The 8,770-nt window shown below is 39.6% G+C and overlaps 1 long non-coding RNA gene across 1 annotated transcript in view; it reads right to left on the bottom strand.

Moving 5' to 3' along the window:
* Positions 1-6: 6 nt before the first annotated feature.
* The window catches only part of LOC116086750, a 499,581-nt gene continuing 490,817 nt past the window's right edge, over positions 7-8,770 (bottom strand). The window contains exons 4-5 of the long non-coding RNA XR_004117106.1: positions 2,665-2,783; positions 7-849 (exon numbers count right to left, since the gene is read on the bottom strand). This is a non-coding gene — a long non-coding RNA (uncharacterized LOC116086750). The remainder of the gene's footprint in view (positions 850-2,664; positions 2,784-8,770) is intronic.

Genomic DNA, 8,770 nt, shown 5'->3' on the forward strand with positions numbered 1-8,770 from the left:
ACTCCTTAGGTTCCCCAAAGATTGGATGAACCATTCCAGGATATATCCCCACCTCTTTCAGGAATTCCCAGATATCATCCTCACTGGTAATGTTACCATTCATGAAGATCACAGCCAGAAGTGTCATCAGGAGCCCTGTCTTGGGTAACCCACTACTGTTCCTCAGATTTCCCTCGGTGGAGAGACCCAGCATGCCCACAAGCATATATGACTGAGAAATGGGATCAACTTCCTTCAACTCGAGGCCAAAGACCAACTTCAGGTGCACAGACATTCTTTTAAGGATCTCAGGGAAGTGTGCTTTGTACTTTCTGTTAATCACCTTCGACATATCTTCCTGTGTAAAGTGCTCTTTCACCCTAAACTTCTCCAGCATGAATTCCATCAATACACTTGCCATCCTGTTGAGAGGATCTCTGCGTGCAGAAAGAGTGGTAGAGCCTGTCATGATGGTGGCTAAACGTCGCAGAGAGCTTATCACAGAAACCTCAGCATTTATACCAGAAGCCCCACCGCCTACAGCACCTGTTGAGAACACACTTAAGTCATCAGAAACAGAGGCTCTATTTGTCTGAGTAGCCAGTTGAGTGCAGCTCTCAGAGGAACTGGGGGGATCCTCTTGACCAATAGAAGATGTTGGTTCCTCTTTTGCAGGATCCTCTTGACCAATAGAAGATGTTGGTTCCTCTTTTGTAGTGGGATGTACAACATTAAGACTTTGGCTCTTCTCCTGTACATTTTGACGTTTGGTATGAGAGCGACCTTTACCCTTGTGGCTCCTAGGCATGATGACTTAGCTCAAGGGCAGCAGGACAAAGATGTGGGCAGGAGACTTGGCAAAGCAGAAATCTGGAGGGGCAAAATGACACTGTGTTAAGTATCCTATGTTCACCATATCAGAGAGTACCTTTCCTTTCAATAAGGTCCCCACTCTGCTGCTTTCCTAAATGAGTTTTTGGGAACTCATCTTGTTCCTATTGTCCTGGGCAATGTGTGTCCTGAGAAATCTGTGGAGGAAATCAATTCTGGTTAGGGGAATGAACTATGGCCAGGTTTTGGACATCTTGAGGTAAGAGTATGGACTGTGATCTTTATTCATTAAAGAGTTTTTGGCACAGTCTGGACAGCAACACATCAATCTGCTGTTCTGATATTAACAGTGCAGTGTTTCCTAGTATCACACAGAAGAAAATTAAAAGGAGCATATCACCACCACCACTCATTCAGGAACAACACAGATTACTAGTGTGGGCAAAGAGGTATGTATTTGAGGGCCCTTGCTATTACTGGGAATGTAGTTCCCACGGTGATCAAAGTCCTCACTATGAAAAAAGAAAAGTCTTCACTATGAGTCTTTTATCTGGAAATGCCAGGCTCCTCAGAACAAATATGTTACTTCTTTGGTTTCCCAATGGCAAATATCAGGAGCAACAGAGTCTTTAGGCCTGCTTTAACACACTCAGGCCACAGTAGAGGGGCGCAGTTCATCATGGACACCCTGTCCCATCCAGCTTAAAATACCCCTTAGTTTTCATGATTTTATATTAATTGGCTAGAGCTTACCCTCTTCTGAGCCCTCCAGTTTCCCAGGTAGAATTCCATTCCTAAGAAGAGCAAGGGAAATGAATTGCCTCTGGACCTACCTGCCTGCCATGTGTGAGGATTCTGGAGACCAGAGCAGAGGCAGGGCCTTTGTGGCCTCCTTTTCAGATGGAGAGTGGGTTGTAGTTTGGAAGATTCACAGTGGACTACACTTTGCTACTGTTTTAATTCTGATTATCCTTTAAGGCCTTGCTCTGACAACACCTGACAGGAAACCATACCTCTCAGACCAAGCAAGTCCTTCTGGCCTCAGGCTGGTGAAACAGAAGTCAAAAGTCTCACACTTCCACCCCTTTCCCCATTACTGTGCATCTATCTGGTCTTCTGAGTAGAACCTCAGAGTTGAAAGTATGCCAGCTTCCTCTCCCTTATTCCAGGGAAGAGGATTTCCAAAGAACTCAAAGAAATTTTGTTTATTTTGCCTGGGGCTGGGTTGTGTCCCTCTTGAAATGAGATAATGGGTCCCAGACAAAAGATCTCATTTCCTTTAAAATTATTTCTTTGAAAATTTCATGTGTGTTTTCATCATATTTACCCTCCCCAAAACTTTTCCATATGCACTCCCTCTTCCCTACTAACACAAGTCCACATCCTCTCCTTTTTTCCCCACACTTTAAGTTCAGTTTGTGCTGCTCATATATTCCTGGACCTGTGGCCTTCCAGTGAAGCATGCTAGACTTGCTAGAGATAACACTCTTAAGAGAAACTGGTTATTCCTCTCCCAGTAGCTGTCAATTGTCAATAGCACTCTTGATAGGGGTCGGATTTAATATCTGCCTTCCCTCTATGTGCCAGAATTTGATCAGGCTTGATTCTGCATGGTGCTATTGCATGCTTTTGTAATTTCCAAAATGTATATATCTCCAGAGTCCTGATAAGGAGAAGTTCTGATTATAGATAGGGCTTTTCAGGGTCTAGTTTCTGTTTTGTTTGGGTCTCTTGTCATCTTTTACTTCCTTGTCATTCAAGGTCATCTTTTCAGGGCATGGGAGTTGGCATTTTTCAAAGGACTTTAAAGGAGTTTGGGTTCTCACAGAGTTGTCCTCTTTTGTATCTACTCACCTGACAGCACTTAGGATGTTTCAACTCAGCTGACCAGAGCCCACACCAGTAAACTGAAGGTGAGGCTGAAGTCAGTGTCTTCGATTCCTGGGATTTCTGGCTTCTCATAGATCTAGGCTCTAGAACAGAAACCATGGGGCTTTGTCAGTCCTGTTTTAATCCTAAAGGTGAGAGTCTCCAAATAACTCTCAATGATAATTGATTAGTCATTTGCTAAAAGCCTGTTCCAGTTTTTGAGGTGAATCTGAATGTCTCAAATCATAGATCTTTCTCCCTGTAAGTTCTAAGTAGGAAAAAGGGTGGAGTTCTAACAAAAACTGTGGCTACAACTCTATGAGCCTTTTCTTTGGAGGAATGGCACCCTCAATCAGAACTGTTGTAGCATGGCTTCTATAGAAACTTGTTCACCTACCTTCCAAAATTTCTATTTCCAGCGTCTTGATAAGGTGCAGCTCTGATTATAGGTACAGCTTTCTAGGGTCTAGTTTCTGTTGTGGTTGGGTCTCTAACATATAGGCTCTAAGGACTGAAGGCCCTTTTATAAGCCCCAGAATATCACCTTTGAGTACATAAACTTCATTTGGCACCAATTTCTTGAGCCTCCAAGATGTAACAGCTTCTGGAAATTGCTGGTCCACAGAGGATTTGAGGGAGGTTTGTGGGGTTCTGGCTACACTATGTTTTGTAGTCCTTCTGTTTTAACTCATATTGTCATGCAGACTGCTAGTAGAGCCTTGTAGTCCTATCTTTCATGATTTTAATTACCCTTCCTTAAACTGAGAAGAAATTCTGAGAAGAAAAAATGAGAATCCTGAAAGCTATAGCTGTAGTCCTTTTCCACTTACATCATGGGCATTTCTAAATGTTCTCTGTCACATGTGATTCACTTTCATTTTTCCTATTCCATTTTAGTTCATTCTTTGGATACTCTGAGTTTGAGAATAACAAAATAACATAGGATTCTCATTTTGAGTTCACCAAATCAGTCAGTAAAGAGCGTTAGGATGGCCTTTATTAGAATGACTGAACTTAACTGACTTGATCAACCCAAGTGTTTATCCTGTCCTGTCATTCCTCCACAGGTATAACATATGAGCTCCTAAGTTGTACCCCAGACTCTATTAATGGCATAGGTCTTTTTTCTCCCCAGATATAATGGAAAAGAAACAAGGCCAAATTTACAAGTATTCTTCTATCTGAGCCTGTCATCTGTTGTATATTAAAGCATACACAGTTGTTTCCACTCCAGAGCTTGCCTTCACACAGGTACTGATTCAAAAGACAGCTGAGTGTTTCTCAGGGCTCTCTTATTTTGTTAATCTACATGATGTTATTTTAATTTATTCCGCTAAAATTTTTATGTGGTTGGTTGTGGGCATTGGAAACAGTAGCCATAACCTGTTTAATATCTTGGAAGGTATTGTTAAGACACTGTATCTGGAAATTGTGGAACTGATAGCTTTATAACAGACTTTCCCTGACAAAACATAAGCTGTTGGATTTTATGCTTCCTAAGTTTGAGTAAATTTTTATAGTTACTTAAAAAAGGATCTTGTACATTTCTGCAAGTTTCATTTTCGGTTCATTTTAGATATTGTTGCAGTCAATAATGGTATACTTTCTGTTACATGTTCTAATTATTTGTTTTCCAATTTCAGTATCTGAGGTGGAGGCAGGTCACTTTTACCAAAATGTTGTCTAGCAGTTTGTTAAAGGATTTAGTTGGATTTGGGATATAGAACAATGTTTAAAGTTAGGACTCAACAACTGTGCAGGGCATAGTCACTAAGCAGAAGGTGATCAAGGAAATGTAGCTTGAGAGAGACAAGAGATGTGGTACACTTGAGTAATCTTGTTTAACAGAGGTAGTTGTTGTTGGGTTAAGGCTTCATTTTAAATATTGCTACAGTCAAGAATGACTTTATTTTCTATGATGCATTCTAATTGGTAATTGATAACACTCAATAACTAATAGATAAAACCAAGTCATCTATTATCAATATTAGTTAACATTGGGGTACAACAGGAGACCTCAGGTTGAATGGCTGATGCTATAGTAGTCTGTGTCTGCCAGTTCACCAGCTCACTGCTCTAGATATACAGGTAGAGCTACTTCTGGGCACCTTCCATATAACTGCTGGTACAGATGGCAAGATGTTCCTGCCAATCTAGTTGCTAAAATCTCCCAGCCTCACTCAGTGAGTTCTATCATGGTCCTTGACACTGAGATGCAGACTGCATTGTGTACTTCCCAGACGATTTGAAAGACCAAGGTCACCTTGACTAAGAGTTCATCTTGCTGGTGAGAGTTTTTAAGTGAGGCTTTTCCCATAAGTCTTCATAGTGCTCAGCAAGAAAACTCTTGGTGTGTCCAACATTTTAGTTGCACCTGCTCACAGCTCTAACTTTGTGAGCTCTAGATTACAGTCCCCACACCACATCACTGTATTCCATTATTGTTCACCACAGCCAGGGTTCATTTGCTGGCCCACTGAAGCTTAAGTTCATACTCACTTTGGCTTTGGATAACCCCTCCATATATATTACATAGCAACTTGAAATCTTGATGAGTAGCAATGGAAGAGCTATCATTCAGCTGTAATGATTTTCTAGGCTATGCTAGTTTTAATTTCTATATTTCTTTTTATGTATGTCTGAATATCCTATATCTGCAATATTATATATGAATATATCATATGAATGATCTTGTATCTGATGAAATTGTATCTGAAAGAGTTTATCTTATATGCTAATGACAGCACTTTATGACTTTAATTATGGACCTATATTGATATTATTATCTCTGTCCATTCCTCACATTCATTCAGGCAGATTTATGCATGGTTTTCATATGTTTTCCATACTTAATTAAGTACCTTTCTAACATTTCACATTTACATGTTTGTTGATGATTTTATGATGTGGACATTCAATTCTCCTATGAGTTTGCTGAAAGCTCACAAAGTGGCTAGTGTTAAGTTGACAGCACAGGTTCCCCTACCTAGAGTGTGATCAATTTTTTCTCTTTCCTTTGGGTTTACAAACAGTCCTGGGTTTACAAACAGAAACCAACATGCTCAGCTACATCATGTTGTTTTTGTTCTTTTTCTAATGTGATTTCTTTGAATTCTTTGAGCTCAACCAATTTATTAATTCACCTCTATATTTGATGTTTTATGGATTATGATGTTTGTCTCTGAGTTTGATGGTATTCTTTTAGGAGGTACCCTTCTCTATTCTTAAACAAGGAGTACTAAACTGTAACAGAAGAGAAAGAATTTCCCACTTTTATAGGGCTTGGTTTTCTTTTACCATTCAGCATATTTTGTGAATGCCATGAATTTTTATTAGTTTTGGTTTATACAGTTCAATGATATTTTCTATTTTTATAAGCCTATTGAATCATTAATATTTTGCCAGCTGTTTTCTAATTCAATTGGGTTTTCACATGTAAAAACATAGCATCCTGTTTCTATGAAAAATTACTTTGTCATTAAAATACCTAAATATATACAACAGAATAATCATGATCTTAATATACCTGGTTTTAATAATCTTGGTCAGACAAGTTAATTTGTTTATTGGCAAGAGCACTCTTAAAATAATATTGGGTAATTTTATTATGACACCCAGAAGGAGCAGAGGGAGGAGAAGGCTTACAAATGGACATGAGGTAAAGGACAAGAGGAAAAAAAAGACAGGAAGAAGTAAAGGACAAGATATACCCCTCAAAGGCATGCTCCCTCTGTGACCTACTTCTAAGCATACCCTATCTCCTAGTAGTCAATAAGGTATGAAGTCATCAGTAAAGGAGAGGTTCTCTCATTGTCCAACAACATCTCAACAGTGCCACCAGCTGGGGAACAAGTTTTTACATACCCTTTGAGGCTATTTTAATATTCAAGCCCATAACACTGAATGTTTGTAATTTCTTTTCTGTTGATGCTCATAATCATTAAGGTTCATCCGCTTCTTCTGATAGTCCAGTAGGTGCTGAAAAATGGTAATTCTAATACTTGTGGGTTTTTTCCATTAGCAGAAATAATTCTATATTTAGTACTTTTCCCTTGTTCACTGTTGTCCATATGATTTAAGGGTAAATATATTTACAATTCTACATGGCTCTTAATATTTTATTGCAGATATAAATGTACTATTTTAAATATTATATATAGATATAGATATATAGATATATCAGTGTTTTGCCTGCATGCATATATGTATATATACTACTTGTATGACTGGTTCCCTTGAAGGTCCAAAGAGAGCATTGAGTACCCTGTAAGTGGAGTTACACTTACATAGAAGTGATTACTTCTGCATAGAATTGTAAATAAAGATGCTTATAGAATAAAAAATGAAGATGTTATTGTGTATGTGAATGTGTGTTTGCTTCTCTGTGGGTGTGCATGGCACTCTGTAGGTCAAGACAACTTTTGGGAGTTGATTATTTCCTACCAATTGGGTCCCAGAGATTGAACTTGAGAATTCAGGCTTGTTAAGAAATGTCTTTACCCACTGATCCACCTCATCAGCCCCATATTTCACATTTTTTAGAGTGGAATTATAAAATTAATCTGTTGAATATTTGTTAATTTTTAAAATAAATTATTATCGCATATTTTCTTTATTTACATTTCAAATGTTATTCCCTTTCCCTCAGAGACTCCTATCCCATCCCCTTCCCCCTGTTTCTAAGAGGGTGTTCCCCCACCAAACCCACTTCCACCTCTATGCCCTGGCATTCCTCTACACTGGGGCATTGAGCCTTCACAGGACAAAGGGCCTCCCCTCCCATTGATGTCCGACAGGTCCATCCTCTCCTATATTTTCAGCTGGAGCCATGGATACCTCCATGTGTACTCTTTGGTTGGTGGTTTAGTTCCTGGGAGCTCTGGGGGTGGGGATCTGGTTGGTTGATATTGTTGTTTCTCCTACGGGGCTGCAAACCCTTCAGCTCCTTGGGACCTTTCTCTAACTCCTCCATTGGAGACCCTGTGCTCAGTCCAATGGTTGGCTGAGAGCATGCACCTCTGTATTTCTCAGGCTCTAGCAGAGCCTCTCAGGAGACAGCTATATCAGGCTCCTGTCAGCCAGCACTTGTTGCCGTCCACAATAGTGTCCGGGTTTGGTGACTGTATATGGGTGGTGCAGTTTCTGGATGACCTTAAATTCAATCTTTGCACCTCGCTTTGTCTCTGTATTTCTTTCTATGAGTATTTTGTTTCCTCTTCTAAGAAGGACCAAAACATCCACATTTTGGTCTTCCTTCTTATTGAGCTTCATGTGGACTGTGAGTTGTATCTTGGGTATTCCTAGCTTTTGGGCTAATTATCCACTTATCAATGAGTACATACTATGTGTGTTCTTTTGTGATTGGGCTGCCTCACTCAGGATGATATTTTCTAGTTCTGTCTATTTGTTTAAGAATTTCAGTAGAGAATTCTTAGTTTAGCTCTGTACCCCATTTTTAATAGGGTTATTTGTTTCTCTGGAGTCTAACTTCTTGAGTTATTTGTATATATTGGATATTAGCCCTCTATCAGATATAGGGTTGGTAAAGATCTTTTCCCAATTTGTTGGTTGCCATTTTGTCCCATTGCCAGTGTCTTTTACCTTACAGAAGCTTTGCAATTTTATGAGGTCCCATTTGTCAATTCTTGATCTTAGAGCATAAGCTATTGGTGTTCTGTTCAGGAAAGTTTCCCCTGTGCCTATGTGCTTGAGGCTCTTTCCCACTTTCTTTTCTATTAGTTTGAGTGTATCTGGTTTTATGTGGATGTCCTTGATCCACTTGGACTTGTGCTTTGTACAAGGAGATAAGAATAGATCAATTTGCCTTCTTGTGCATGCTAACCGCCAGTTGAGACAGCACCATTTGTTGAAAATGCTGTCTTTTTTCCACTGCATGATTTTAGCTCCTTTGTCAAAGATCAAGTGACCATAGGTTTGTGGGTTCATTTCTGGGTCTTCAATTCTATTCCATTTTATCTACCTGCCTGTCACTGTACCAATACCATGCAGTTTTTTATCCCAATTGCTTTGTAGTACACTACAACCAAAGAGTATACATGGGGGGGGGGACTCATGGCTCCAGCAGCATGTA

Source organism: Mastomys coucha, chromosome X (assembly GCF_008632895.1).
Source record: "Mastomys coucha isolate ucsf_1 chromosome X, UCSF_Mcou_1, whole genome shotgun sequence".
NCBI lineage: Eukaryota > Metazoa > Chordata > Mammalia > Rodentia > Muridae > Mastomys > Mastomys coucha.